General features: G+C 44.6%; 8 non-coding genes across 8 annotated transcripts; all 8 read right to left on the reverse strand.

Moving 5' to 3' along the window:
- Positions 1–22,815: 22,815 nt before the first annotated feature.
- TRNAV-AAC (transfer RNA valine (anticodon AAC)) lies at positions 22,816–22,888 on the reverse strand. Its single transcript has one exon. It is a non-coding gene; the product is annotated as a tRNA-Val (tRNA).
- A 113-nt stretch (positions 22,889–23,001) lies between these two features.
- On the reverse strand, positions 23,002–23,074 carry TRNAV-AAC (transfer RNA valine (anticodon AAC)). The gene has a single exon. It is a non-coding gene; the product is annotated as a tRNA-Val (tRNA).
- Positions 23,075–23,936: 862 nt separating this feature from the next.
- TRNAV-CAC (transfer RNA valine (anticodon CAC)) lies at positions 23,937–24,009 on the reverse strand. Its single transcript has one exon. It is a non-coding gene; the product is annotated as a tRNA-Val (tRNA).
- Positions 24,010–24,122: 113 nt separating this feature from the next.
- Positions 24,123–24,195, reverse strand: TRNAV-AAC (transfer RNA valine (anticodon AAC)). Its single transcript has one exon. It is a non-coding gene; the product is annotated as a tRNA-Val (tRNA).
- A 1,234-nt stretch (positions 24,196–25,429) lies between these two features.
- TRNAV-CAC (transfer RNA valine (anticodon CAC)) lies at positions 25,430–25,502 on the reverse strand. Its single transcript has one exon. It is a non-coding gene; the product is annotated as a tRNA-Val (tRNA).
- A 113-nt stretch (positions 25,503–25,615) lies between these two features.
- Positions 25,616–25,688, reverse strand: TRNAV-AAC (transfer RNA valine (anticodon AAC)). The gene has a single exon. It is a non-coding gene; the product is annotated as a tRNA-Val (tRNA).
- A 1,234-nt stretch (positions 25,689–26,922) lies between these two features.
- TRNAV-CAC (transfer RNA valine (anticodon CAC)) lies at positions 26,923–26,995 on the reverse strand. Its single transcript has one exon. It is a non-coding gene; the product is annotated as a tRNA-Val (tRNA).
- A 113-nt stretch (positions 26,996–27,108) lies between these two features.
- Positions 27,109–27,181, reverse strand: TRNAV-AAC (transfer RNA valine (anticodon AAC)). The gene has a single exon. It is a non-coding gene; the product is annotated as a tRNA-Val (tRNA).
- Between the last annotated feature and the right edge of the window lie 481 nt (positions 27,182–27,662).

Genomic DNA, 27,662 nt, shown 5'->3' on the forward strand with positions numbered 1-27,662 from the left:
CTGGCAGTCGTGTTCCCCCAGCTGCAGCATACTGCTAAGTTTTCTCCAGTGACGAGGAGGGAGGGTATGATGAGGTCACTGACTGTACTTGGATGCCTGAGAGAAGAGAGGAGGAAAGTGAGGAGGAGGAGGAGGCACAACGAGGCAGGATGTCATCTAGGGGGCAACTTAAGGGCGTCCACCCTATTGCATTACACCGCAGAGCTCCAGTAGGTGCAAGGCGCTGCTTACTTTTAAAAGTTCCTTAGTGTGGGCCTTTTTCAACACGTGTGCAGCAGATCCCATTGTTGCTGTTTGCAACCTATGTCTGAAGCGGATCAAGCATGGCCAGAACAGCAGCCACTTGGGCACCTCATGCTTGACCAGACATATGATGACCTGCCATGCAGTCTATTAGCGACAGCACTTGAAAGACCCACATCACAGAAAAAGGCAGACTTCTCCTTGCTCCTCATCTGGGATCTCAAACGCTACTATACCTCCAGTCCTGTCAAAAAGCTGCACTGGGAGGAATGAAGGTATGGCAATAGATGTCCCAAGTACTTGCAGCCAATCTGCTAGCAGTACACCACGAATAGATTTTAGCAGGCAAATTTCCCTACCCCAGTTTCTGAACCGTAAAAAGAAATTCGGTCCCAACCATCCACATGCTCAACGTCTAAATGCTAGCTTGGCCAAATTGCTAGCACTGCAGCTGCTGCCTTTTCAGCTGGTAGACTGCCCCCTTTCGTGAATTTGCGGACTGTGCTGTACCACAGTGGCAGGTGCCAAAACGCCATTTCTTTTCATGGAAGGCTCTCTACCAGCATGTGGAAGGCAATGTTTTGGCCTCATGGTCCAGCAGGCATAGACAGGGACGTTACTTTTCCTTCACTGTGCACTGGGTAACTCTGCTGGGAGCTAGGAAGGATGCAGGACATTGTTCAGTGTTGTTGGAGCTTGTTCCACCACCACACCTCCAAAAAGCTAGTTGTGATTCTGCCACAGCTCTCTCCTCTTCTTCTTCCTCTATGGCCTCTTCTGCAGATTTGTCCTCAGAAGCAGCAGTGCTCTGTAAGTGTTCAAGGGACTATGCAAGCAGTCAGGCTAAAAGATGCCATGCGGTGCTTGAGTTGGTCTGCCTAGGGGACAGGAGCCATACTGGGGCAGAGATTCTGTCAGCTTTGCAGGGGCAGGCTCAGAGGTGGTTGACGCCATGCCAGCTTTATCCAGGAATGGTTGTATGCAACAATGGCAGCAACCTTCTCTCCGCCCTCCAACAGGGACACTTGACCCATGTTCCATGTTTGGCACATATCCTGAATTTGGTGGTGCAGCGGTTCTTGAGCAGGTACCCAGGCTCACAAGATCTCCTGAGGCAGGCCAGAAAAGTCTGTGGTTATTTCCGCCGGTCATACAATCCTAGTGCTCGGCTGGCTGACATTCAAAGGGAATGCAACCTGCCCACCAACCGCCATCAATGAGTACCTGTGCGAGTATGGCACCAGGACAGGGTCAGGGGAGCTTGGGTTCTTTTCAATATGCCAGTGGCTACTGATCAAGGATGCATGCACTGTCCTCATTTGAGAAGGCCACAGGGATGGTGAGCAGCGACAATGCATGCATCAGTGACACTGTCCCTCTAGTCTTCCTGCTGGAGCACACGCTTTGTGGAATTATAGACAGGGCACTGGAGGCAGAACAGTGGGAGGAAGAGGATGACTTCCTTTCCTCTCGAGGCCCCCTTTATCCAGATAGCATTCCTGTGGGCCCACCAAACACACAGGAAGAAGAGGAGGAGAAGGATTGTGTCAGCATGTATGTAGAGGATAACACTCAGCAGCAGTGTTCAAGGGATGGTTTTCAGTCCCCAGAAACCCAAAGAGTTGTACGTGGCTGGGAGGAGGTAGTTACAGATAATGTGATCCTTAGTGACCCAGAGGACTCAGAATCGAATGCCTCTGCAAACGTACGCTGCATGGCCTCCCTGATCCTGCAAAGCCTGCGAAAGGACCCTAGGATACCTGGTGTCAAGGAGAGGGATCGTTACTGGCTGGAAACCCTACTTGATTCACATTACAAGGGTAAGGTTGCAGAACTCATCCTGCCTTCCCAGAAGGAGCAGAGGATGAAACATCTTCAGGAGGCCTTGAAGAAAGGTTTGTGTAACACATTTCCAGACCCTGGGAGGTTACCATTTCCTGGTGCTGGACAATGTGTTGCTGAGGCTTCGTTCAGTCAGAGGAAGAGCGGTGGAGAAGGTGGCCGGCTGACCGATGCCTTTAAACAATTTTATAGTCCATAGCGACAAATTCTGATCAGTTAAAGCAACCATCGCCAGTGTCTGCATTATATGGTGCGGGAATATCTAGGAGCAAGAGCAGATATTTCCAATAGAGCATCCCCTGGGTTACTGGGTCTTGAGGATGGACCACTGGCCAGAACTTGCTCAATATGCAATCAAGCTACTGGCCTGTCCTGCATTCTGCGTGCTTTCTGAACACACATTCTGTGCTGCTGGAGGGTTTGTAATGGATCAAAAGGAGTGCGACTGTCCACAGAACCTGTTGATAGGCTCAAATTTATAAAAATAAATCAGTCCTGGATCAGCAGCTATCAAGCACCTGATGCTGATGTAACTGATTGAATTTGCTATGGATCTGGGATCCCTTGAAGACTGCCTATGCTGCCTATCTTATTCCTCCTCAATCTTGATGATGCTAGCTTCCAACAATATTTTTGGTTTAGGGCACCACCACCACCCAAAGCCCAATTTTTTGACATGTTATTACAATTTTTTATATATTTCACAGCAGTGCCGTTCCTGCGCCCAACAAGAGTAACTGTGAGGGGTTACAGTGTTCTGGCACCACCAACACTTAAGGCCCAATTTTTCTGTAGAGTATATAGTGCAGTCCGTATAGTATATATACACTGCTGTTCAGATTATAAAGTGCATGGGGGCCCCCCACGCTATTTAAAAAAAAATTTTGGTACGAGGTTCCCTTAATATCCATACGAGACCTGAAGGGCCTGGTATGGATTTTGGGGACGGACATCCACACCTTTTTTTTGGTATTTTGGGTTCAGGGTTCCCCTTAATATTCATACCAGACCCAAAGGGCCTGGTAATGGACTGGGGGGGGGGGCCCACAGCATTTTTTTCAATGATTTTACAGCGGCAAGCAGTTTTAAATGAAATCTTTTCCTTTAGAAATGTAATTTTGCTGTGGTACTGTTAGGAACATGGGAAAGATGGGACTTTACAGGCAGACTAAGGGGACCCCCCAGGCATAATATTGAAAGGAATATTTCATTTTTATTGTTTCACTTTAAGCATTATTAAAATCACTGCTCCTAAAAAAGAATCTGTTTTCTTAAAACTTTTTTTGCATTTTTACATGTTCCCTGGGGCAGGACCCAGGTCCCTAAACACTTTTTATGGCAATAACTTGCATATAAGCCTTTAAAATGAGCACTTTTTATTTTTCACGTTCGTGTCCCGTAGACTTTAACAGTGTTCGTGGGTTCCACAAATTTTTTGTCTGTTCGCATGTTCTGCTGCGAACCGAACCAGGGGGTGTTCGGCTTATCCCTACTTATCATCCAACATGGTTTCTTCTCTCACTACTTTGATGAGTTCAGGGTATTTTAGGGACATAACAAAGGCAGAGGTCTTCAGCTGAAGCCAGACTGGGTTTGAGCATAGGGCCCTCTTTAGGATTTGCTCTATTCTGGCCTGGTCTATAGTAGAAGGCATCATCCCTTTTTTTAGCACAATCTGGTACAGCATCTTGTTCAGCTGTCTGATGTATTCAGACAGGCGTTCACCTTGGCATTGAAGGACATGTTTAAAATGATAGATCAGGTCAGCTGCTTTCTCTGTCCGCCCAAACTCCTCCTGTAACATGGCCAGGTAATCATAAGCCGTACAGGTCGTGTTACTAAATCTCAAGTTCCTGATAGCCTCAGCAGTGACTCCTCGCAAACTCTCACTGATGCATTGCTTCTTTTGGGCCTCTGGTAGGTCCCACTCTTTTAGGACCTGCATGTCCTGTTCCATCCAAACTTCATACTCTTCCTCTCCAGTGGACTTGGGCTGCTTTCCCAAGAAGATCCTCAGCTTCCGGTATCCACCCCCAGAACACACTGGATTGCCTTTCTGGCATTTTGATATGAAGTCTCCTATGACGGTGAGAAATTCTGGCCAAATCATGCCAAGGGGTGTAGGGGAGGGAACCTCTTCCTCAGCTCTCACAGCTTGACTGGAACTGGTAGGACCCTCATCTGGATTATGCAGAGCTCCGGCTTGTTGACCAATTGCACCCTGATGCCTCAGAAGCTTTCAGGAACTTCTTGCTTCCACTCCAACAGTGCATTGGTCCGGGAGATCCTATGGTCTGGTCTGACATCAATCACCCACACCTTCCTGTCTGTGGACAACATATTCACTGCCTGGGTGATCTGTTCTTTAGTCCAGGTCTCGACTCTGAGCAGGCGCCTTCTTCCTCACACCACTGAATCGCAGCAGCAGTGGCCATCCTGGTGCTTGCAGGGACGTTGTCTGAGGGGAGTTGATTGCAGAGTAGTGGTAAAAATCCCGGATGAGCCCATACGTGTAACGCTACCCCCGAAGGAGCCACTTGAGTATGTTTGATTCCGTACTCTGCCTCTCAACCCCAAGAACTGTACCAGCCCCTCTGGCACACCTAGCAAACAGTGTACTTTTAAACACAGTAAAACAGACACAAATGTAGTGAACAGGAAGTTTGTTTACTGGGAGACTTTCCACAATCAAACAAACAGTGATCTGGTTACTCAATAGTCAAGAATGGCAAACTGTGGTCTTTAATAGTGCTAATCAAAACCAAAGGCGGACTTCAAAATAGTACAGTCAAACAACTTAAAAAGATCTAGAGTGCACATAGAAATAAGTTGGTGCTTGCAGCAAGCTCAGTGTTGGAACGCCTATTTAACACATGGGGGATGGGGATGTCAGGGAAAAAAAAAAAAGATTAATAAAAAGTCCATAAAGTCTGTGTAATAGCACCTTGAAGGCAGCCCGTGGAAGGTAAGAAGTGACTTCTGAAACAGCTGAGGATAAAACACAGGCGCCACTCTAAGTGCAGTATAAAAGTAAATTTAATTCACAAACGGGTATAGGTACTCACAAGAGTAAGGTAGTAACAGGCACTAGGCACAAAATGTTGAGTGTCCATAAAGGGAGTGCATCCGTGGAGCTGCTTGCTGTTGGCTCAGAGCGGGCTGCGCGGTGGTCACCAACACTTCCTGGATCTGGAACACACAGGGAGCCTTCGGGACGAAGTCATTTGTGGAATGTAAAGAACTAATAGGCAAGCAGCTTCACAGATGCACTCCCTTCACGGACACTCTGCAATTTGTGCATAATGCCTGTTACTACCTTACTCTTGTGAGTACCTATACCCGTTTGTGAATTAAATTTACTTTTATACTGCACTTAGAGTGGCGCCTGTGTTTTATCCTCAATAGATCTAGAGTGACCTATGCACTCAGGCATAAAGGGCAACTGATCTGACTTAACAACGGTCAGTCTGTTTCCCTCATATCCTGAAATCACAGACCCAGGCAATGAACATGTGAGGCAATAGGCCACAAATGCAAATTATCGTTTTAACAGTTAATGTGAGAGTTCTCCTTTAAGGTAGTCACTGGAATCACTAAATTACTGATACTGAAAGAGTATCAGAAAGGCAGAAAGGGTTTCACAATGAAGATATCCAGGATCTTCGGCTAGCCTGGCATTGGTGCACTTGGTGTCCTGCTGAGCAGGATAAACAAAGGGGTACTTGAAAGCATCCTGGTAGGGCAAAGTGGAATGTAGGATGCCAGCAGTATCCTGGTAGGCAAAGTGGAATGTAGGATGCTAGAAGTATCTGGGTGGGCAAGTGGAATGTAGTGACTGTTCAGCAGGGTGCAAGTGTTCCTACAAATGTGGGCACTGGTAAGGCAATGTTGCCTGACTACCATGTCTTTAAAAAATGGGCAAACACCCACTCACCCGTCCTGCGACCAAAGGATCAAGCGTCAGGTTCCCTGAAAGGCCCGACTGGCCACCTTGTAACTGGATCGGCCCATGCCTTCAGGAACACCTGGAAATGCACCCGGGATCCCTCTAGCATGGGATGTGGCAAGATCAGCACACAGACCTCTGAAGCTTTGGCAGGATCAACACACTGACCTCTGGAGCTGTGGCTGGATGGATCCCCTCTGTGGGTAACAGCAGCCCCTCAGACCATGTCTTTCTCTGCCTCGTGGAGAACTCCCCACCCTTCCAAAATGGAGTCCTTAGCCAGCCCTCTATTTTGCAGAGCCCTGTGGCCCCTTTAAGACTCAGTTAGGTTGCTCTGTGGTGGGACTTTATGTCCCATGTTCCTCTGCTACTGTTGCATTTCATGGTCTCTTTCTCTCTCCCTGACAATGGGGTCACAGGGGAGGAAGCAGAGCAGCCTGTCCTCTGTACACTGCTGTACATCCTACTGACCTACATACTATTTACACTGGCCTGAACTCAGAGCAGTCAGCAAGGCCTGAAACTAGTCGAGCAAGTCAGCCTGCAGTTCTGCCTTCATGATGGACTTCTGTATCAGACTTGTGGGTGGGGGTGGTCCCTGAAGCTAACTTTTAGGATAGGCCAAGTTTATAATTTTACAGTGACATTTGTTTTATTATATTTTTATTATATTTTTCGATGTTTTCTCTGTGCTGTCCTTGTCCTTACTTTTTATTGGCTACTTGCTAGTTAACTCCTTAGACAAAAAGAATGGCGCCACACCCCAGTGATCTTTGAGCTCTGCCATGTTGTCCATGTAAATCTCTACCTCTCAAAGGTTGCCTGCCTCTGCTGTAGGCCATGTAGAAAAAGGCAAAATGGTCCCACTGAAAGACATTTCAAAAGAAAAAATAAATGACTTCAAAAAATGAAATATTGCTCCCATATTTGCATTTTGATTCTGTAATTTGTATAGTGATCAAGAATTTTCTAGTGATGCATCTACTCAGTTGTAGTATTCAGTACCAGGAATATGAGTTATCATCTACTCTGAAAGGAATTATCATAATAAATATCTTGTACTAAATCATATTTTATTGTGTGTTTGGAACGTTCATCCTGTTTAGTCTAAAATCCTGAAATGTATAAGTCAAGAATATAATTTATGCATTTTTCTTCCGGTTAAGATGTGTTCACGAGATAATACTGTGAGTTCCAACCAAACTGTTGTTGCAAATAAACTATTCTAATTTACCAAAATAAACACTGACATAAATATTAGCAGTAATTATTCTGTACTCCATTATTAATAGAGATCTATCAGATTTTACTTTTGAAATACTGTTCCGTAAAGATTAAAAAGATTAAGTTGTTGTAGAATGGACTAATTTATTTTTTATTTCAGTGGGTTCTTGAATTTTCATAAATGTTTTACAGCACTAAATTTGCCAGTATTACTATTATTGCATTTTTTTAAAGCTGAACTCCAGGCAGATATTAGGGTGCACATTAATGCAGTCATTGATACATCATTAAATGTATTTATTTTAATCCAAGGCATTTAATCACTTAAAGACCAGGCCTATTTTTCAAATATGTTTACATCAGGTTTTTTTGCTAGAAAATTACTTAGAACACCCTAGAGAATAAAATGGCGGTTGTTGCAATACTTTATGTCACACCGTATTTGCACAGCGGTCTTACAAGCGCAATTTTTGGGGAAAAAACACTTTTTTGAACAAAAAAAACAAACAGTAAAACATTTTGTAATAGTGTGAAAGATAATTTTACACAGAGTGAATTATTAGTCAACATGTCATGCTTCAAAATTGCGCCTGCTTGTGGAATGGCGACAAAGTTTGACCCTTAAAAATCTCCATAGGCGACGTTTAAAAATTTCTACATGTTACCAGTTTTGAGTTACAGAGGAGGTCTTTTGCTAGAATTATTGCTCTCGCTCTGACAATTGCGGCAATACTTCACATGTGTGGTTTGAACACCATTTACATATGCGGGCACGACTTACGTATGCATTCGCTTTTGCACACAAGCACGGCTGGACAGGGTGCTTAAAATAATTTTTTTCTTATTTATTTTACTTTTTATTTTTATATTGTCCCTTCAAAAAAATGTAATCACTTTTATTCATATTACATGGAATGTAAACAACCCTTGTAATAGAAAAAAAGCATGGCAGGACCTCTTTAATGTAAGATCTGGTGTCAAAAAGACCTCAGATCTCACATTTACGCTTGAATGCAATAAAAAAAAAAAGTATTTTTTTCAATACATTTTTTACAAGATATTTTTTCCCCCCTTTAGGGCTGTTGGGCAGAAGTGACCTTTGACGTAGCTTACTGGTGCCTCCGGTAATCAGCAGAGAAACCCAGAACGCGGCGGGAGGGGGCGGTCACTTCTCCCACCACCGATAAAAGTAATCTCTAGGCAAATCCGCCAGAGGAGACCACTTTTATCATAAAGAGGACCGTTTCAGAAAATGCCAGGATTATGGCAGCCATTTGCTGCCATAAACCCAGTATTCTACAATAAAATACCGACGTATAACGATGGCGGGTGGTCCGGAAGTGGTTAAGTACCAGAATTTGACTTGGTATCAGCCTCTTACTATCTACTGTACTGTATATACAGCAGGATTCAGAGGGGTAGTTGGAAACAGCACAAAATGCCAATCAGGTGTGCTTAAGTGTAAGTAGCATGCTAATAGGAGGAGAGAGCAGAGTGACAAAGGGATGAGCTTATCAGTGTGCTACCTCTCATTTCGCTGTCAAGTCTGAGGGGGTGGTGAGGGAACTTGTAAATGTGAGTGTACAGCTTGTATAACAGTGTACATTTGCTGTCCCCTCAAAATAACTCAACACACAGCCATTAATATCTAAACTGTGTGTGTGTGTGTGTACACCTCTAAATGAAAATGTCCAAACTGGGCCCAAAGTGTCTATTTTGTGTGGCCACCATTATTTTCCAGCACTGCATTAACCCTCTTGGGCATGGAGTTCACCAGAGCTTCACAGGTTGCCACTGGATTCCTCTTCCACTCCTCCATGATGACCTCACAGAGCTGGTGGATGTTAGAGACCTTGCGCTCCTCCACCTTCCATTTGAAAATGCCCTACAGATGCTCAATAGGGTTTAGGTCGGGAGACATGCTTGGCCAGTCCATCACCTTTACCCTCAGCTTCTTTAGCAAGGCAGTGGTCATCTTGGAGGTGTGTTTGGGATCATTATGTTGGAATACTGCCCTGTGGCCCAGTCTCCGAAGGGAGGGGGATCATGCTCTGCTTCAGTATGTCACAGTACATGTTGGCATTCATGGTTCCCTCAATGAACTGTAGCTCCCCAGTGCCAGCAGCACTCATGCAGCCCCAGACCATGACACTCCCACCACTATGCTTGACTGTAGGCAAGACAAACTTGTCTTTGTACTCCTCATCTGGTTGCCACACACACCATCTGAACCAAATAAGTTTATCTTGGTCTCATCAGACCACAGGACATGGTTCCAGTAATCCATGTCCTTAATCTGCTTGTCTTCAGCAAACTGTTTGCCGTCTTTCTTGTGCATCATCTTTAGAAGAGGCTTCCTTCTGGGACGACAGCCATGCAGGCCAATTGTCACATCTACCCCAATGTAGGTGGTCAGACACTATAGCTGGCTACTGTGTTTCTTCACCTATAGAAGCCTGCGAGACAGCGGGTAAGTTTGGCTTCTAGGAGGGAAAGATTCAGGCTGTGACATTTGGCTGGAGAGGTGGCCTGTAGAGAATTCAATAGACTTGTTAAATCCAATTTAGGGGTCTCAAAACAAGACAGATGATGAGATAGCGAGTCCAGATCTTAAGATAAGATAGGTGCTTTTATTCACTGCAGTGGAGAAATACAACACAGTTCTCAGCTGCTATAGCGAGCAAAAGTGAAAGTGTTTCTGAGCTTACATCTATGGGTTATACATATATATACATATGAATATTCATAAGATTTGGGTGTGTATTAAGTGTATTCTAGGTGTGATATAGGTTTGATCGTATAGTTTAGTCCAATCAAATTCCATATCTTCTTAGTAGCAAGGGATCAGTTAAATGGGTGGTTACATCATGTGACTCTCAAAAAAAAACAATTCAACAATATTTGGTCGGTTCAGACTGGCTTTGATAAGGAAGTCATTTTTAGCAGCCTCCTATATTCTTATCAGCAACTTGTACCAGCACATATCCTGTAGTTTCGTTTTCCAAGGAATTGAAACTAGAGAAGGAAGAGCAAAAAAAGGAGAACATCTAGAAGAGAAAATATAAAACAAGTGAATAACCAATTCTTATAGTGATATTCTCTCTCTCTCTCTCTCTCTCTCTCTCTCTCTCTCTCTCTCCCTCTCTCTCTCTCTCCCTCTCTCTCTCTCTCTCTCTCTCTCTATATATATATATATATATCAACATTATTAGACCCCTATAATTCTACTCATTTCCCTCCTCTTGACCCCTATGGTGGGGACACTACCATATCTTCCCTACCTAGTATGATACCAGAGGGTCCACGGTACTACTTCACATCTAAGTGGAGCAAAGTTCTTCTTATGCCGCATACACACGACCAGACTTTCCGGCAGAAAAGGTCAGACGGAACGAATCCGTCGGACATTCCGATTGTGTGTGGGCTTCATCGGACATTTTCTGTTGAAAAATCTGACAGACCTTAGAAATAGAACATGTTTCAAATCTTTCCGACGGACTTGATTTCTATCAAAATAAACGTTTGTCTGTATGCTAGTTAGCGAATCTGCTAATCTGACTATCTGATAACACTCTATCTCTTCCTTGGGGTCATTCCCCTCAGTTCTAACTGACATTGTAGTAATCTTTTGTATTCCACATTTAGCACACCTGAAAAACAAATAAGCAAGTAATCCAATAACAATGATTCCTGCTAGGACAAAAAAAATTTGTTGAATCAATAGGCCCATCCACCCACCAACAGTGTTAATTTTAGTCTTAGGACTAAAATGGCATTTTAGTTTTAGTCCCATTTTAGTCTTCTGCAATTGTTTTATTTTTAGTCGTATTTAGTCGACTAAATCTCCAGTACATTTTAGTCGTCTAAAATGTCCTACGTTTTAGTCAACTAAAATCTCCAGTACATTTCAGTAATTGCAATTTAGTTTTTGTCATAGTCTTTTGACTAAAATGGCATTTTAGTTTTAGTCTCATTTTAGTCTTTTGACTAAAGTGACTTTTAGTTTTAGTCGTATTTCAGTCATCTCAATTGTTTTAGTTTTAGTCGAATTTTAATCGACTAAAATAGTATTCATTTAGTCGACTAAAATGTTTTAGTCATTTTAGTCGACTAAAATGTTTTACACATACTCATGGGTCTGATATTTGTAACATTTGGCTGCAGAAACGTTTCCCACCCTAGGATATTGCCACATTCCAGCATGGATAAGATAAAATAGATTCTGATCAAACAGGGGAAAATGATCCACTTCAGGTTGAGTATAACCCCATGAGAATGCAATAGGAGTTATAGGGACAACCTGGGATCTGTAGTTTTTGGGTGTATGTGTTATTCCTGTGCAGTCCCTGGAGGCTAAAAACCATTCTAACCCCTAATGAATTTACCATCTCTATACAGGATGTAATCTGGGTTTGTCATATTTTCAATTCTGATGCCACATTGTATACCTCTTGCCTGTGCTGAGCAAGGGGATACTCCCAAAGGCCTTCGGCTATATTTAAAATAAGGCGATTTTTCAGAAAAGTAAACCATTTGAGGCATTTCTAGACATACTGGTATGTGGGCAGCCTTGTATTGTTTAAAATCAGAGTGAAGGTAAATGGGTTTAACGTCCGGGGCCCATAAGGAAACAGTTTTCCAGGTGGTTAAATTTATGGGAATGGGTACTGTATACCCTTTGAACTGTCTGGAATATATGAACAGATCCAGCAATTACTCAAGTTACCCCTTATGCCCGCCATCATGTGTAATTTGTACAGCTGGTTTTCCTCTATAGCCTTGACTGTCAAGATCAAGCAAAGGCATAACAGTAGGTTACTCATCTTTTGAAACTGGCTGTACTTTCTTGCAATGGCTGGCATGTATCCACGTCTGTTTTCCTTCCAGCTTTACGGCTGTGGCAGTTGTCAGGAGTACTTGGTAGGGTCCTTCAAATTTTGGTCCCAAGGGCATCTTCACGTGTTCTTTCACTAGGACCCAAACACCTGGCTGTAAATCATGTGTTCCAGTTACTTGATCTGGATCTGGAATTGAATCAAAAACAAGCTTTTGTGTAACAGTTAGCTGTTTATGTAAAGCAATTACATAAGAAGAAAGATCATTATACATTACAGCAGTCTGGTGTGAAAAATACAACCCTGTCTTTGGTGGGCCTCCAAACAAAATTTCATAAGGGCTCAAGTTCTCTGACTTCCAAGTAGGTGTAGTCCTGATGCTGTAAAGAACCAGAGGCAACAGTTCTGGCCACTGTTTCTTTACTGACCCTTCCTCCCGTTCCTGCATAAGTTTAGCTATCCTGTTTTTAAGAACCCCATTGTATCTTTCTACCTTTCCTGAACTCTGAGGATGATATGGGGTATGGAAGGCCTGCTCAATTCCCAAGTCTTTACATATTATTTGCATGATCTGTCCAGTGAAATGTGTTCCTCAGTCATTCTCAATGGTTTCAGGGACTCCAAAATGACATATTATTTCAGAAAGGAGCTTCTTTGCAGTTGTCTTGGCATTTGCTTTGGCCACTGGCCAGGCTTCTATCCAGTTTGAAAACATGTCTACGCACACCAAAGCATATTGGTATTGGCCTGATTTGGGCAATTGGATGCAATCAATCTGAAATCTTTGGAAAGGGAATATTGGCTTGGCCAAATGTCTTTGTGTTACTCTGGTCGGTTTTCCTGGGTTAATTTTAGCACAGATAATGCATCCCTCAACAAAGTCTTGACATACGTTTCTGGAGTATTGTGTAAACCATCCAGCGTTTTCAATGTTTCTTTCCATTGTCTTTGGGCCTACATGACCTGGGCCATGTGCTAGTTGCATGATCATATTCTCTGTTTGAGGTGGGACACAAATTCCATTATCCTGGTACAAGAGCCCATCTTGGTCTTTCTTTGCTCCGTCCCTTTCCTTGATTTCATACCAATCATTGGGTGCAGATTATTGCAGTTTCCTAATCAGTTCTTTTGCTTTCTGTATTTGTTCTCTTCTCTCCTTCAATCTTTTACGGGCTTCTTCTTCTTCCTTTGCAAAATCAGTGACAAGGGTCATGATTGCTTTCATTGGTGTTTCAGCAGTCTTTCTGGCAGTACGATCAGCCAGCTGGTTTCCTTTTTCTTCCATGGTTTGTCCTCTGGTATGTGCCTGGACTTTCAGAATGGCTACTTCCTTTGGAAGGGTGACTGCTTCAAAAAGTTCTTGAACATATTTCCAGTTTTGAATCGGTTCTCCTGCAGCAGTTATGAATCCTATGTTCTTCCATATGGGTCCATAATCATGGACTACTCCTAGCGCATACCTTCTGTCAGTATAAATGTTAGCTGTTTGATCTTTTGCGGTCTCACATGATCTGGTGAGTGCTACCAACTCAGCAACCTGCGCTGAAAGTGATGAAGGGAGTAGTTGGGTCTCAATCACTTCCTCCAATGTTGTCACCGCATATGCCGTTCTTGGGACTCCATCCTTGTACAGGTGTGAACCGTCTACAAACAGGATCAGATCTGGATTTTCAAGAGGAGTGTCCTTTACTGGGGAGATTTTCTGCATTTCTTCTTCCATGAGTTCCAAGCAATTGTAGTCACCCTCCTCTTCAAGGTCTTCCTCTCTCTCTGGGAGAAAGCTGACAGGATTGATTGTGGTGCATCTTTTCACTTCTATTTCTCCTGAGTCAAGCAGGATGGCTTCATACTTGCTCAGTCTTGCCGATGACAAGTGTTTGGTCCTTGCTCTTTCCAAGATTTAATTTGTCTCATGTGTTGTATAAACTGTCAGGGGCTGATTCATCCTTACAATGGCAACCTTCTTGACCAGTAATGCAGCAGCTGCAACTGCTTTTACACAGGTTGCTGTTCCCTGGAGGATTGGATCCAGTTGTACACTTTAATAGGCCACTATTTGTGTTCCTGATGGTGAACTTTGTGTAAGAACTCCATTGCCTCTGGCTCCCTTTGCAGAGCAATATAGTTGGAAGGGTTTGTTTTGGTCAGGTAATTTGAGGGAAGGCGCGACCTGGATATCAGCTTTCAACTGATTGAAGACATTCTCCAGTTCCTTTGTCCATTCAAAGGGTGTAGTCAGGGCAGTGTATGAGGGTTTCAACTTGTTAGCATCTGGTATCCATTGTCTCACATATGACACCATTCCGATAAATTCTCTGAGCTGCTTGTGATTTTTCGGCTGAGGCATTTTTAGTTTTCTTTCAATGTCAATGTGTTTGGTTCCAGGACCTAGACAGTGACCAAGAAATCTCACATGAGGTCTGCACCATTGTACCTTTTCCTTTGACACTCTACAATTTTGTTCACTGAGATATTTCAACAGAGAAAGAGAGGCTTGTTCGCAAAGTTATTGTGTGTTTGCACATAGTAAGATGTCGTCAATGTACACCTTGATCACTGTGCCTTTATGGGCTGGTTGCCACCTGTTTAGGATTGTCATCATGGCCTTTGAGAATGCACTTGGAGATTAAATCATTCCTTGCGGAATTCTTGTCCAGGTATACATTTCTCCTTCAAACCAGAAAGCAAAAAGTTCTTGGCTCTCTTCATCCAAGGCAACACTAAAGAAAGCATTTGCTAGGTCTATTCTGGTATACACCCGTGTTCCTGTAGGTATGTCATTGAGTAAAGTACTGGGATTTGGGACAACAGGGGTGTCTTCCTCTATGATTTAATTGATGGCTCTTAAATCATATATCATTCGATAAACTGGCTTTTCTCCCTTTTTGACTTTTTTCTTTACAGGAAACAATGGCTTCTGTGCACTACTTTCTGTTTTCTTTATGACACCTGCTTCAAGTAATTCTTTTATTTGTACTCGTACACCAGTGAGTTGATCTGGTGGCAGTGGATACTGTGGAATGCGTGGGATTTGAGCTCCTGCTTTTATTTTGACTTTAACCGGAGGGACTTGTAGAAGTCCTACATCATATTTTCCCTTGGCCCAGAGAATATCAGGTATTTGAATAACAATTTCAAGTGGAATATTACCTTCAATCTCTTCCTCTAATTCCATTGCTGTCAATCCACATATAATTTCTTCATCTATTTCTTCAACATGTACTTCTACTCCATTGTGTGTATATTTTACAAAGGCTTGTAAGTAACTCAGTAGGTCTTTTCCCAATAGGTTGCATGGTACAGTGTCAGAGAAGCAGCTTATGAAACATATTGTGGATTCCAATTCCAATTTGTATGGGGAGCGTTTCCTTGAGAGGGGTAGACTTTCCTCCCACTCCGACTGCTAGTGGCCCAGATGTAAGGGGGATGTCTTTTGGTAGGCGGGACTTTTGAATTATAGTTCAGGCAGAGCCAGAATCAACTAAGCATGAAACGTCCTGATCTGTTAGTTGTGGAAAGCATAATGTTACAAAAGCTTCTTTACCATCCATCTCAGAGATGCACAAATTAACTTCTGTGTGCTCAGAAGTTTCATATTGCCTTACTAGTCATTTTTCATCATCTCCCTCTTTCTTCTACTTACGTCTGTCAGGCAATCGGCATTTTCTGGCAAGATGGCCAGTTCTGCCAAAATTGTAGCATTTCCTGGTTTCTTTTTGAGAAACAGCTCCTTGACTATCATTTTGGGCTACAAAAGCATTCAGCCTTTTCTCTTTCCTGTCTTCTTCTTGAGCCTTCACGTGTGAGGCGAACGTGATAACCACTACACTACAGAAACCCATTCTTGCTGCTTTGTTGTGCCTTGCAAACAGAAAGTCTACGTTAAAGTAGAATGCTTGAAAAGGGCTGCTATAAGTGACATTGTAGCAAAAAGCACTAGCGTGTGCACAGTGTTTCTGCCCGGTTTCGAACCGGGGACCTTTCGCTTGTTAGGCAAACGTGATAACCACTACACTACAGAAACCCATTCTTACAGACTGTTTGTGCCTTGCAAACCGAAAGTCTACGCTAAAGTACAATGCTTGAACGGGGGTGATGAAAGCGACATTGTGGCAAAAAGCACTAGTGTGTGCACTGTGTTTCTGCCCTGTTTCAAACCGGGGACCTTTCGCGTGTTAGGCGAACGTGATAACCACTACACTACAGAAACCCACCACGATAGGCCTTTTCTAGTTGGGGGGTCGGAGGTTGGGGTCACCGTATTAGCTATTATTTGTTTCTGGTTATTTAAAAACCTCAGTTCAGTTTACCATCCTTGCAAATTATACTCTTGAGTAATGAAGTCAACAAGGAAGAAAGCCCATTTCAGATGGCTAGCTTGATACAAATACCATCCTCAAAACAGCCAGTACTGGCAAGATAGACTGAGTCATGGATATCACCTCTAGCTGTTCCACACACTTTTCTCACCAGATCAGATGAAAACATACACCAATGGTCGTTAGGTTTTCCAACTCAGCTGACTAAGCAGGAGAGCCAAAGTCCGCATTCCAATTGCCTTTGGGTCCAGAAAACGGAAAATTGAATACTTACCTTACCATAATTTTCCTTTCCTGGTGCCTACCCATGGCAGCATACCAATGGTTGGTTGCTCCGCCCCCGACCAACCCACAGGACCACTTTAACTCTATAAATAAAAGAGTTGTTCCTCCCCACCGTCATTCTTGTAACTAGATCTCAGAAAACTAAGGATTATTGAAGGGAGGGTGTATGCTGCCATGGATAGGCACCAGGAAAGGAAAATTACGGAAAGGTAAGTATTCAATTTTCCGTTTTCCTGGTGCCTCCATGGCAGCATACCAATGGTAAATAACTCGCTTACAGGGAGGGTACTGCAATAAGAAATGTAATGAAAAACTACAGCCTTGACATCTGTAAGGTTCTCTCCCCAAATTCCCGGGAAGTAAGAACCGCTGGGTCTACACTATAGTGAGACATGAAAGTGTTGAATGACGACCAACTAGCTGCTCGGCAAATTGTCTCAGGGGAGACCCGCGCCAATGCTGCCCAAGAAGAGGCCATTCCCCGAGTGGAATGCGCGCTGACCGCATCTGGAACTGCCAGACCACTAGCCCGATAGGCCCTTTGGATTAATTTTACGATCCAGCTTTCCAAGGTCTTCTTGGATGCTGCCATTCCCTTTCTGGCACCTTTTGGGATGACAAACAGTCTTTGATCTTTGCGAAACTGTTGTGTTGAGTTTAAATAGTGTCTCAGGGATCTGGCTACATCTAGCTCATGTAATCTTGAAGACTCTGGATCTTCTCCAAATGCTGGGAGAACCCATTCCTGATTAAGATGATAGAGAGAAGGTACCTGAGGAATGAATTGATGGATGGGTTGCAAAACCACCCTGTCCAGGAAGAAGGTGATGTATGGTTCCCGTGATCCTAGAGCTTGGATTTCCGATACTCTGTGAGCCGAGGTGATGGCAATCAAGAATACTGCTTTTAAGGAAATGTCCTCTAGGGTGCAATCTTCTGTGGGAGCAAAGGGAGGATTTGATAGGACATCCAGCACAATCGTCAAGTCCCATTTGGGGTATAATGCTTTCCTGGGAGGTCGCAATCTCAGGACTGCCTTCAAAAAGCGTTCGACCAGAGGGTTCAAAGCCCATCGTGTATCTGTCAGGGCTGAAAGAGCCGAGACCTGGACCTTATGAGTGTTTAGACCTAAACCTAGATCCAAGCCATCCTGTAGGAAGAGAAGCACATTCTGGACCCCAGGATCCAGGGGATCAAAATGATTAAGCTCTGCCAGTTCTGTAAATTTTCTCCATATTCTGTAATAGGTGGAATTAGTGGAAGACTTCCTTGCCTGTAGAAGTGTTTGAATAACATTATGTGAGCACCCTAAATCATCCAGCCTTTTCCGATCAATTTCCAGACCCTCAAGTCTAGGATTTCCGGATGCGGGTGAGAGAAGTCGTTTTGAGACAGAAGGTCATTCAGGTGTGGAAGAGGAAGCGGTCTGCATACAGCCAAGTTGACTAGGAGTGTGAACCACGGTCTCTTGGGCCAGTATGGGATTACTGCCAAGACTGTGACTTTCTCCGTCGTCAGACGCTGAAGAAACCCCAATATCATAGGAGTCGGAGGAAATGCGTATCTTTTCTGAAAATTCCAAGGCTAGGCTAGAGCGTCTACTCCTGCTGACCCTGGGGACGGGAACCTTGAGAAGAACAGAGGCGTCTTCGCGTTGAGTGGAGAGGCAAATAGGTCGATTTGGGGGGTGCCCCATTGTTGGCATATCCAGTTGAAAACCTTGGGATTCAGGGACCACTCGTTGTTGTTGACTAATTATCTTGACAGATGGTCGGCTAACTGGTTCTCAGACCCTGGGATGTATGAGGCCCGCAGGTTGATTAAGTTCCTCTCGGCCCAGGTCAGAATGGGCGTTACTTCGCTGAGTAGAGACCTGCTGTGTGTTCCCCCCTGGTTCTGGACATAGGCCACTGCCACTTTGTTGTCCATCTGTAGGAGTATGGATTTTCCTCTGAGGTAGGTGGCTAAATGTAAGATTGCCATCCATGCCGCCCTTACTTCCAGTATGTTTGATACTACCGCCTCTGAATTGAACTGCCATCTCCCTTGGACTAGTTGACCTTGGAAGTGCGCACCCCAGCCCAACTGACTTGCGTCTGACGTAAGAATGGTCCATGAGATGGGCCCTATGGAACAGTGAATCTGCAGGTTGGATGGTCTCGTCCACCACCAGAGACTGGACTTCATTATGGATGTGACTAATTTCCTCTGATCCAGGCGATTCTTCCTCCACTGTGCCAGAAAGCCCAGTTGGAATCCCCGCAGATGCCACCTGGCCCACTTCACCATGGGTATACAAGAGGAAAGGGAGCCCAGGAGACTCAGACAGTCTGATGCCAACATGGAATGGCTTGCCAATACTCTCTTTACCTTCCTTATCAGGACAGGAATCTTTTCTAGGGGAAGTGAAACTGCCCTCTCTGGAGTGTTGAAAAGTGCTCCTAGATATGTCATCTTTTGTGTAGGTGTGAGCTGGCTTTTCGAGTAATTGATTAACCACCCGAACTTGCTCAGGGTGTCTAGGACCAGCCGTACATGCATTTCTAGGCTCCTTTTGTGCTGGGATAGAATGAGGATGTCGTCCAAGTAGTGAAGCACTCGAATCCCTTTTTCTCAAAGAGGAGCCAGGATTGCCACTAGCACCTTGGTAAAGGTTCTGGGAGCTGTTGAGATCCTGAACGGCAGGCATTGAAACTGTAGGTGTAAATCGCCTACTTTGAAAGGATAGGTATATGGAGATATGCGTCTTGAAGGTCTATAGAGACCATCCAATCCCCTGGCTGTACTGATAGGATCACTGTATTTAAGGATTCCATTTTGAAATGCTCTGTACGGATGTATCTGTTTAACCTCTTCAGGTCCAACACGGGCCTCCAGCCACCCAATTTTTTGGGGACCAAAAAGACTGGGGAATAGAACCCTGAGTGTTTTTCCAAGTCCAGAACTGGAACTACTGCTTGCTGCTGGATAAGAATTTGTACATACTAAAGAAGGACCTCTTTCTTCTCTTTGGAGGTTGGTATCTTCGTTGGCTGGAATGAAAAGGGTGGGGGCCGTTTTCTGAATGTCCAGAAATGCCCCTGAATGACAGTGGAGACTGCCCATTGATCTGTACAATTCTCCACCCAAGCCTGGGCGAACGCCCTGAGTCGAGCTCCTACTGGAGCTGTTTGAGTGGATAGGGAGTCAAAAAGACTTCTGGCCCTCAACCGTGGATGTTGAGGTTTTCGGCTTCCCCGCCTTCAAGAAAGTTGCCTGCGAGCCCTTCCAGCCTCTTCTGTACTCCCTGTCCGGGCGGTACGTTCTGGAGTCTCTTGCTCTCTGCTGACCATTCTCTAGTTGCCCGAGAGATTGAAGTCAGAGCTACTGCTGGCTTACATGCCCCTCCTGCAGCTTGATAAGATTTTTTTTAGATCTGAATCGATCCTTCGATCAAGTACATCCCTGAAAGAGACCGCATCCTCTAGAGGCAGTGTTGTATTCCTGGCTAATCTCATAATTGAAGCATCTACCATTGGAAGCGAATCAAAAAGCTGGGCATCTGCTTCAGCAAGTGGATATAATTTGAGAAAACGATTGTAAGCTAAGGGTCTTTTAACCATCTTCTGCCATTCATCTGTCACAACTTCCTTTATTTCTTCCATTAAGGGGAAGGTTGATAATTTTTTCTTCAGGTGTGGAAAATATTTCTTTGCTTTAGATGGAGGCTCTGGATCTTCCTCCCATTGGATTGCGTCCTTTACCGCATTGATAAAGGGTTCCACTAGAGCAAAATCAAAGGCTGAAGCATTCTCTTCTCCCACATCCGAATTGCTTTCAGAAATAACGTCTGTGTCTGGCTGTGGATTGGGTGTATTCACCGCTGCTTCATCTGCGGGTGGGGTTGCTTGATCTTGGGATAAGGCTAACTCCCAGATAGAGTCTTTGATCATTCTTTTGATTGATTCCATTGACTCAAGTTTCTCTCTCTCTTTGTCTCCTGTAGCTTCCAGGAGGCATTGACCACATACCAATTTATCAGGGAGGGCTTGTTTGCCACACACCCAACATGCTTTCTCTCCTGGATACACAGGTCTGTGCTGGGAGTCCTGTTTACCAGAGGTATGTCAGGATGATCTATGCCACTGTGGGAAGTATGGGCCGAGGATGAATGAGAATGACTCGAGCTCCTATGGTCCTTTGATCTTCTATCCATAGAATCTCTATGGGATGATCTGCGGGAAGATCCGTGATGCGGGCTAAGACAAAAAATAGAAACAAAGAAAAGAGTGTTTCAATCAGCCCGGGGTGCTCTTTTCTCTTGATAAAAAAACTTACCTGAAAGTTCCAGCCCTTACCTAGTGGTATGTTTTGATGCGGCATTATAGTACTAGGGACAGCTGAAAAGGAACGATTAAAATTGAATATAAAAGTAGTTAAAAACAAAAAAGGATTTTGCAGAGGAGGGAAGGACAGCAAAAAAAAAAATTTTTTATATATATATATATATATAAATATATATATACATACTCCCATTCCTCCCTGGTACCTTGGCTGGGCTCCATAGCACAGAGTCAAAAAGGATAAAGGAGCTGGAGAGGACACCTCATAGATGCTTCCTCTAAAGCAGCTGCTCCTCTACTGACAGTAAGCTCTCTTATATACTAGAGAGTGGTCTGGGAGTGGCCGCCGTCGGCTTCACAGTGCTACCGTGACATCATGCAGAGGCCCCGCCCCCCGCCAGGAAAGCAGAGCCGAACGGCGCTGCACACTCAGAGGAGAGCTACACAGGCACATGAGGCATGCTGTCACAAGCATTTAAGCGTTCAGGGTTTTAGAATGCCGAACAAGGGAATATATAGGAGAGAAAAACCTGGCTCCTGTTAACACACCAAGCCCCAAAAAGATCCACAGAAAAACGGGCTCCCATACTTATCTGGCGCTTTTAGCAGCCCAAGAAATGGGACTCCATACTGCAGGAGAGCATGAACCTGCAATGGTCACACCATAAAGCGGTGAGGTAGGGCTGAGCGCTTGATCCTGTAGGAACGAGGACAGAGAAAAGAATGACGGTGGGGAGGAACAACTCTTTTATTTATAGAGTTAAAGTGGTCCTGTGGGTTGGTTGGGGGCGGAGCAACCAACCATTGGTATGCTGCCATGGAGGCACCAGGAAAACAAATTTTCCTAAACACTAAACACTTACAGCGATGGTCAGCAGGTTTTGCTAGTCAGCTTATACAGAGTCTGCACTATAGGCAGTGCAGCAAAACTTTGCCTGTGTAGGACCAGCAAACCAGCTCACCTAACATCTTCAGGCAAGGGTCTTCAATTTTTCCTGGTCGACTTATAAACAGTGAAGAAAAAGAGCTCCCAGTGAAGGTGTTGCACCTAAACTGTGCTTTATATCGGCAGATTTCACTTACGGCTGCCAGAGGGGCATGGTGTGGCAAAAGCTTTGAGTTTGCCTGACTGTGAAAAGGTTAAAGGTAAGTGCTGTATCTGCCCGGTTTCGAACTGGGGACCTTTCGTGTGTGAGGCAAATGTGATAACCACTACACTACAGAAACCCATTCTTGCTGCTTTCTTGTTTCCAACTCAGCTGACTAAGCAGGAGAGCCAAAGTCCGCATTCCAATTGCCTTTGGGTCCAGAAAACAAGTTTTCCTAAACACTTACAGCGATGGTCAGCAGGTTTTACTAGTCAGCTTTTACAGAGTCTGCACTATAGGCACTGCAACAAAACTTTGCCTGTGTAGGACCAGCAAACCAGCTCACCTAACATCTTCAGGCAAGGGTCTTCAATTTCTCCTGGTCGACTTATAAACAGTGAAGAAAAAGAGCTCCCAGTGAAGGTGTTGCACCTAAACTGTGCTTTATATTGGCAGATTTCACTTACGGCTGCAAGAGGGGCATGGTGTGGCAAGAGCTTTGAGTGTGCCTGACTGTGAAAAAGTTAAAGGTAAGAACTGTTTCTGCCCGGTTTCGAACCGGGGACCTTTCGCGTGTGAGGCGAACGTGATAACCACCACACTACAGAAACCTATTCATGCTGCTTTGTTGGGCCTTGCAAATGGAAAGTCTACTCTAAAGTAGAATGCTTGAAAGCGATATTGTAGCAAAAAGGACTAGCGTGTGCACAGTGTTTCTGCCCGGTTTCGAACCGGGGACCTTTCGCGTGTTAGGCGAACGTGATAACCACTACACTACAGAAACCTATTCAAGCTGCTTTGTTGGGCCTTGCAAGTGGAAAGTCTACTCTAAAGTAGAATGCTTGAAAAGGGTTGCTGAAAGCGATATTGTAGCAAAAAGCACTAGCGTGTGCACAGTGTTTCTGCCCGGTTTCGAACCGGGGACCTTTCGCGTGTTAGGCGAACGTGATAACCACTACACTACAGAAACCCATTCTTGCAGATTTTTTGTGCCTTGCAAACCGAAAGTCTACGCTAAAGTACAATGCTTGAAAGGGGGTGATGAAAGCGACATTGTGGCAAAAAGCACTAGCGTGTGCACAGTGTTTCTGCCCGGTTTCTAACTGGGGACCTTTCGTGTGTGAGGCGAACGTGATTACCACTACACCACAGAAACCCACTACGATAGGCCTTTTCCGGTTGGAGGGTCGGAGGTTGGGGTCACCGTATTAGCTATTATTTGTTTCTGGTTATTTAAAAACCTGAGTTCAGTTTACCATCCTTGCAAATGATACTCTTGAGTAATGAAGAAAACAAGGAAGAAAGCCCATTTCAGATGCCTAGCTTGATACAAATACCATCCTCAAAATAGCCAGTACTGGCAAGATAGACTGAGTCATGGATATCACCTCTAGCTGTTCCACACACTTTTCTCACCAGATCAGAGGAAAACATACACCAATGGTCGTTAGGTTTTCCAACTCAGCTGACTAAGCAGGAGAGCCAAAGTCCGCATTCCTATTGCCTTTGGGTCCAGAAAACAAGTTTTCCTAAACACTTACAGCGATGGTCAGCAGGTTTTACTAGTCAGCTATTACAGAGTCTGCACTATAGGCACTGCAGCAAAACTTTGCCTGTGTAGGACCAGCAAACCAGCTCACCTAACATCTTCAGGCAAGGGTCTTCAATTTCTCCTGGTCGACTTATAAACAGTGAAGAAAAAGAGCTCCCAGTGAAGGTGTTGCACCTAAACTGTGCTTTATATTGGCAGATTTCACTTACGGCTGCAAGAGGGGCATGGTGTGGCAAGAGCTTTGAGTGTGCCTGACTGTGAAAAAGTTAAAGGTAAGCACTGTTTCTGCCCGGTTTCGAACCGGGGACCTTTCGCGTGTGAGGCGAACGTGATAACCACTACACTACAGAAACCTATTCATGCTGCTTTGTTGGGCCTTGCAAGTGGAAAGTCTACTCTAAAGTAGAATGCTTGAAAAGGGTTGCTGAAAGCGATATTGTAGCAAAAATCACTAGCGTGTGCACAGTGTTTCTGCCCGGTTTCGAACCGGGGACCTTTCGCGTGTTAGGCGAACGTGATAACCACTACACTACAGAAACCCAATCTTGCAGATTTTTTGTGCCTTGCAAACCGAAAGTCTACGCTAAAGTACAATGCTTGAAAGGGGGTGATGAAAGCGACATTGTGGCAAAAAGCACTAGCGTGTGCACAGTGTTTCTGCCCGGTTTCTAACTGGGGACCTTTCGTGTGTGAGGCGAACGTGATAACCACTACACTACAGAAACCTATCCATGCTGCTTTGTTGGGCCTTGCAAATGGAAAGTCTACTCTAAAGTAGAATGCTTGAAAAGGGTTGCTGAAAGCGATATTGTAGCAAAAAGCACTAGCGTGTGCACGGTGTTTCTGCCCGGTTTCGAACCGGGGACCTTTCGTGTGTTAGGCGAACGTGATAACCACTACACTACAGAAACCCATTCTTGCAGATTTTTTGTGCCTTGCAAACCGAAAGTCTACGCTAAAGTACAATGCTTGAAAGGGGGTGATGAAAGCGACATTGTGGCAAAAAGCACTAGCGTGTGCACAGTGTTTCTGCCCGGTTTCTAACTGGGGACCTTTCGTGTGTGAGGCGAACGTGATAACCACTACACCACAGAAACCCACCACGATAGGCATTTTCCGGTTGGAGGGTCGGAGGTTGGGGTCACCGTATTAGCTATTATTTGTTTCTGGTTATTTAAAAACCTGAGTTCAGTTTACCATCCTTGCAAATGATACTCTTGAGTAATGAAGAAAACAAGGAAGAAAGCCCATTTCAGATGCCTAGCTTGATACAAATACCATCCTCAAAACAGCCAGTACTGGCAAGATAGACTGAGTCATGGATATCACCTCTAGCTGTTCCACACACTTTTCTCACCAGATCAGAGGAAAACATACACCAATGGTCGTTAGGTTTTCCAACTCAGCTGACTAAGCAGGAGAGCCAAAGTCCGCATTCCTATTGCCTTTGGGTCCAGAAAACAAGTTTTCCTAAACACTTACAGCGATGGTCAGCAGGTTTTACTAGTCAGCTATTACAGAGTCTGCACTATAGGCACTGCAGCAAAACTTTGCCTGTGTAGGACCAGCAAACCAGCTCACCTAACATCTTCAGGCAAGGGTCTTCAATTTCTCCTGGTCGACTTATAAACAGTGAAGAAAAAGAGCTCCCAGTGAAGGTGTTGCACCTAAACTGTGCTTTATATTGGCAGATTTCACTTACGGCTGCAAGAGGGGCATGGTGTGGCAAGAGCTTTGAGTGTGCCTGACTGTGAAAAAGTTAAAGGTAAGCACTGTTTCTGCCCGGTTTCGAACCGGGGACCTTTCGCGTGTGAGGCGAACGTGATAACCACTACACTACAGAAACCTATTCATGCTACTTTGTTGGGCCTTGCAAGTGGAAAGTCTACTCTAAAGTAGAATGCTTGAAAAGGGTTGCTGAAAGCGATATTGTAGCAAAAATCACTAGCGTGTGCACAGTGTTTCTGCCCGGTTTCGAACCGGGGACCTTTCGCGTGTTAGGCGAACGTGATAACCACTACACTACAGAAACCCAATCTTGCAGATTTTTTGTGCCTTGCAAACCGAAAGTCTACGCTAAAGTACAATGCTTGAAAGGGGGTGATGAAAGCGACATTGTGGCAAAAAGCACTAGCGTGTGCACAGTGTTTCTGCCCGGTTTCTAACTGGGGACCTTTCGTGTGTGAGGCGAACGTGATAACCACTACACTACAGAAACCTATCCATGCTGCTTTGTTGGGCCTTGCAAATGGAAAGTCTACTCTAAAGTAGAATGCTTGAAAAGGGTTGCTGAAAGCGATATTGTAGCAAAAAGCACTAGCGTGTGCACGGTGTTTCTGCCCGGTTTCGAACCGGGGACCTTTCGTGTGTTAGGCGAACGTGATAACCACTACACTACAGAAACCCATTCTTGCAGATTTTTTGTGCCTTGCAAACCGAAAGTCTACGCTAAAGTACAATGCTTGAAAGGGGGTGATGAAAGCGACATTGTGGCAAAAAGCACTAGCGTGTGCACAGTGTTTCTGCCCGGTTTCTAACTGGGGACCTTTCGTGTGTGAGGCGAACGTGATAACCACTACACCACAGAAACCCACCACGATAGGCATTTTCCGGTTGGAGGGTCGGAGGTTGGGGTCACCGTATTAGCTATTATTTGTTTCTGGTTATTTAAAAACCTGAGTTCAGTTTACCATCCTTGCAAATGATACTCTTGAGTAATGAAGAAAACAAGGAAGAAAGCCCATTTCAGATGCCTAGCTTGATACAAATACCATCCTCAAAACAGCCAGTACTGGCAAGATAGACTGAGTCATGGATATCACCTCTAGCTGTTCCACACACTTTTCTCACCAGATCAGAGGAAAACATACACCAATGGTCGTTAGGTTTTCCAACTCAGCTGACTAAGCAGGAGAGCCAAAGTCCGCATTCCTATTGCCTTTGGGTCCAGAAAACAAGTTTTCCTAAACACTTACAGCGATGGTCAGCAGGTTTTACTAGTCAGCTATTACAGAGTCTGCACTATAGGCACTGCAGCAAAACTTTGCCTGTGTAGGACCAGCAAACCAGCTCACCTAACATCTTCAGGCAAGGGTCTTCAATTTCTCCTGGTCGACTTATAAACAGTGAAGAAAAAGAGCTCCCAGTGAAGGTGTTGCACCTAAACTGTGCTTTATATTGGCAGATTTCACTTACGGCTGCAAGAGGGGCATGGTGTGGCAAGAGCTTTGAGTGTGCCTGACTGTGAAAAAGTTAAAGGTAAGCACTGTTTCTGCCCGGTTTCGAACCGGGGACCTTTCGCGTGTGAGGCGAACGTGATAACCACTACACTACAGAAACCTATTCATGCTGCTTTGTTGGGCCTTGCAAGTGGAAAGTCTACTCTAAAGTAGAATGCTTGAAAAGGGTTGCTGAAAGCGATATTGTAGCAAAAATCACTAGCGTGTGCACAGTGTTTCTGCCCGGTTTCGAACCGGGGACCTTTCGCGTGTTAGGCGAACGTGATAACCACTACACTACAGAAACCCAATCTTGCAGATATTTTGTGCCTTGCAAACCGAAAGTCTACGCTAAAGTACAATGCTTGAAAGGGGGTGATGAAAGCGACATTGTGGCAAAAAGCACTAGCGTGTGCACAGTGTTTCTGCCCGGTTTCTAACTGGGGACCTTTCGTGTGTGAGGCGAACGTGATAACCACTACACTACAGAAACCTATCCATGCTGCTTTGTTGGGCCTTGCAAATGGAAAGTCTACTCTAAAGTAGAATGCTTGAAAAGGGTTGCTGAAAGCGATATTGTAGCAAAAAGCACTAGCGTGTGCACGGTGTTTCTGCCCGGTTTCGAACCGGGGACCTTTCGTGTGTTAGGCGAACGTGATAACCACTACACTACAGAAACCCATTCTTGCAGATTTTTTGTGCCTTGCAAACCGAAAGTCTACGCTAAAGTACAATGCTTGAAAGGGGGTGATGAAAGCGACATTGTGGCAAAAAGCACTAGCGTGTGC

This window comes from Aquarana catesbeiana, linkage group LG03 (genome assembly GCF_042186555.1).
Source record: "Aquarana catesbeiana isolate 2022-GZ linkage group LG03, ASM4218655v1, whole genome shotgun sequence".
NCBI lineage: Eukaryota > Metazoa > Chordata > Amphibia > Anura > Ranidae > Aquarana > Aquarana catesbeiana.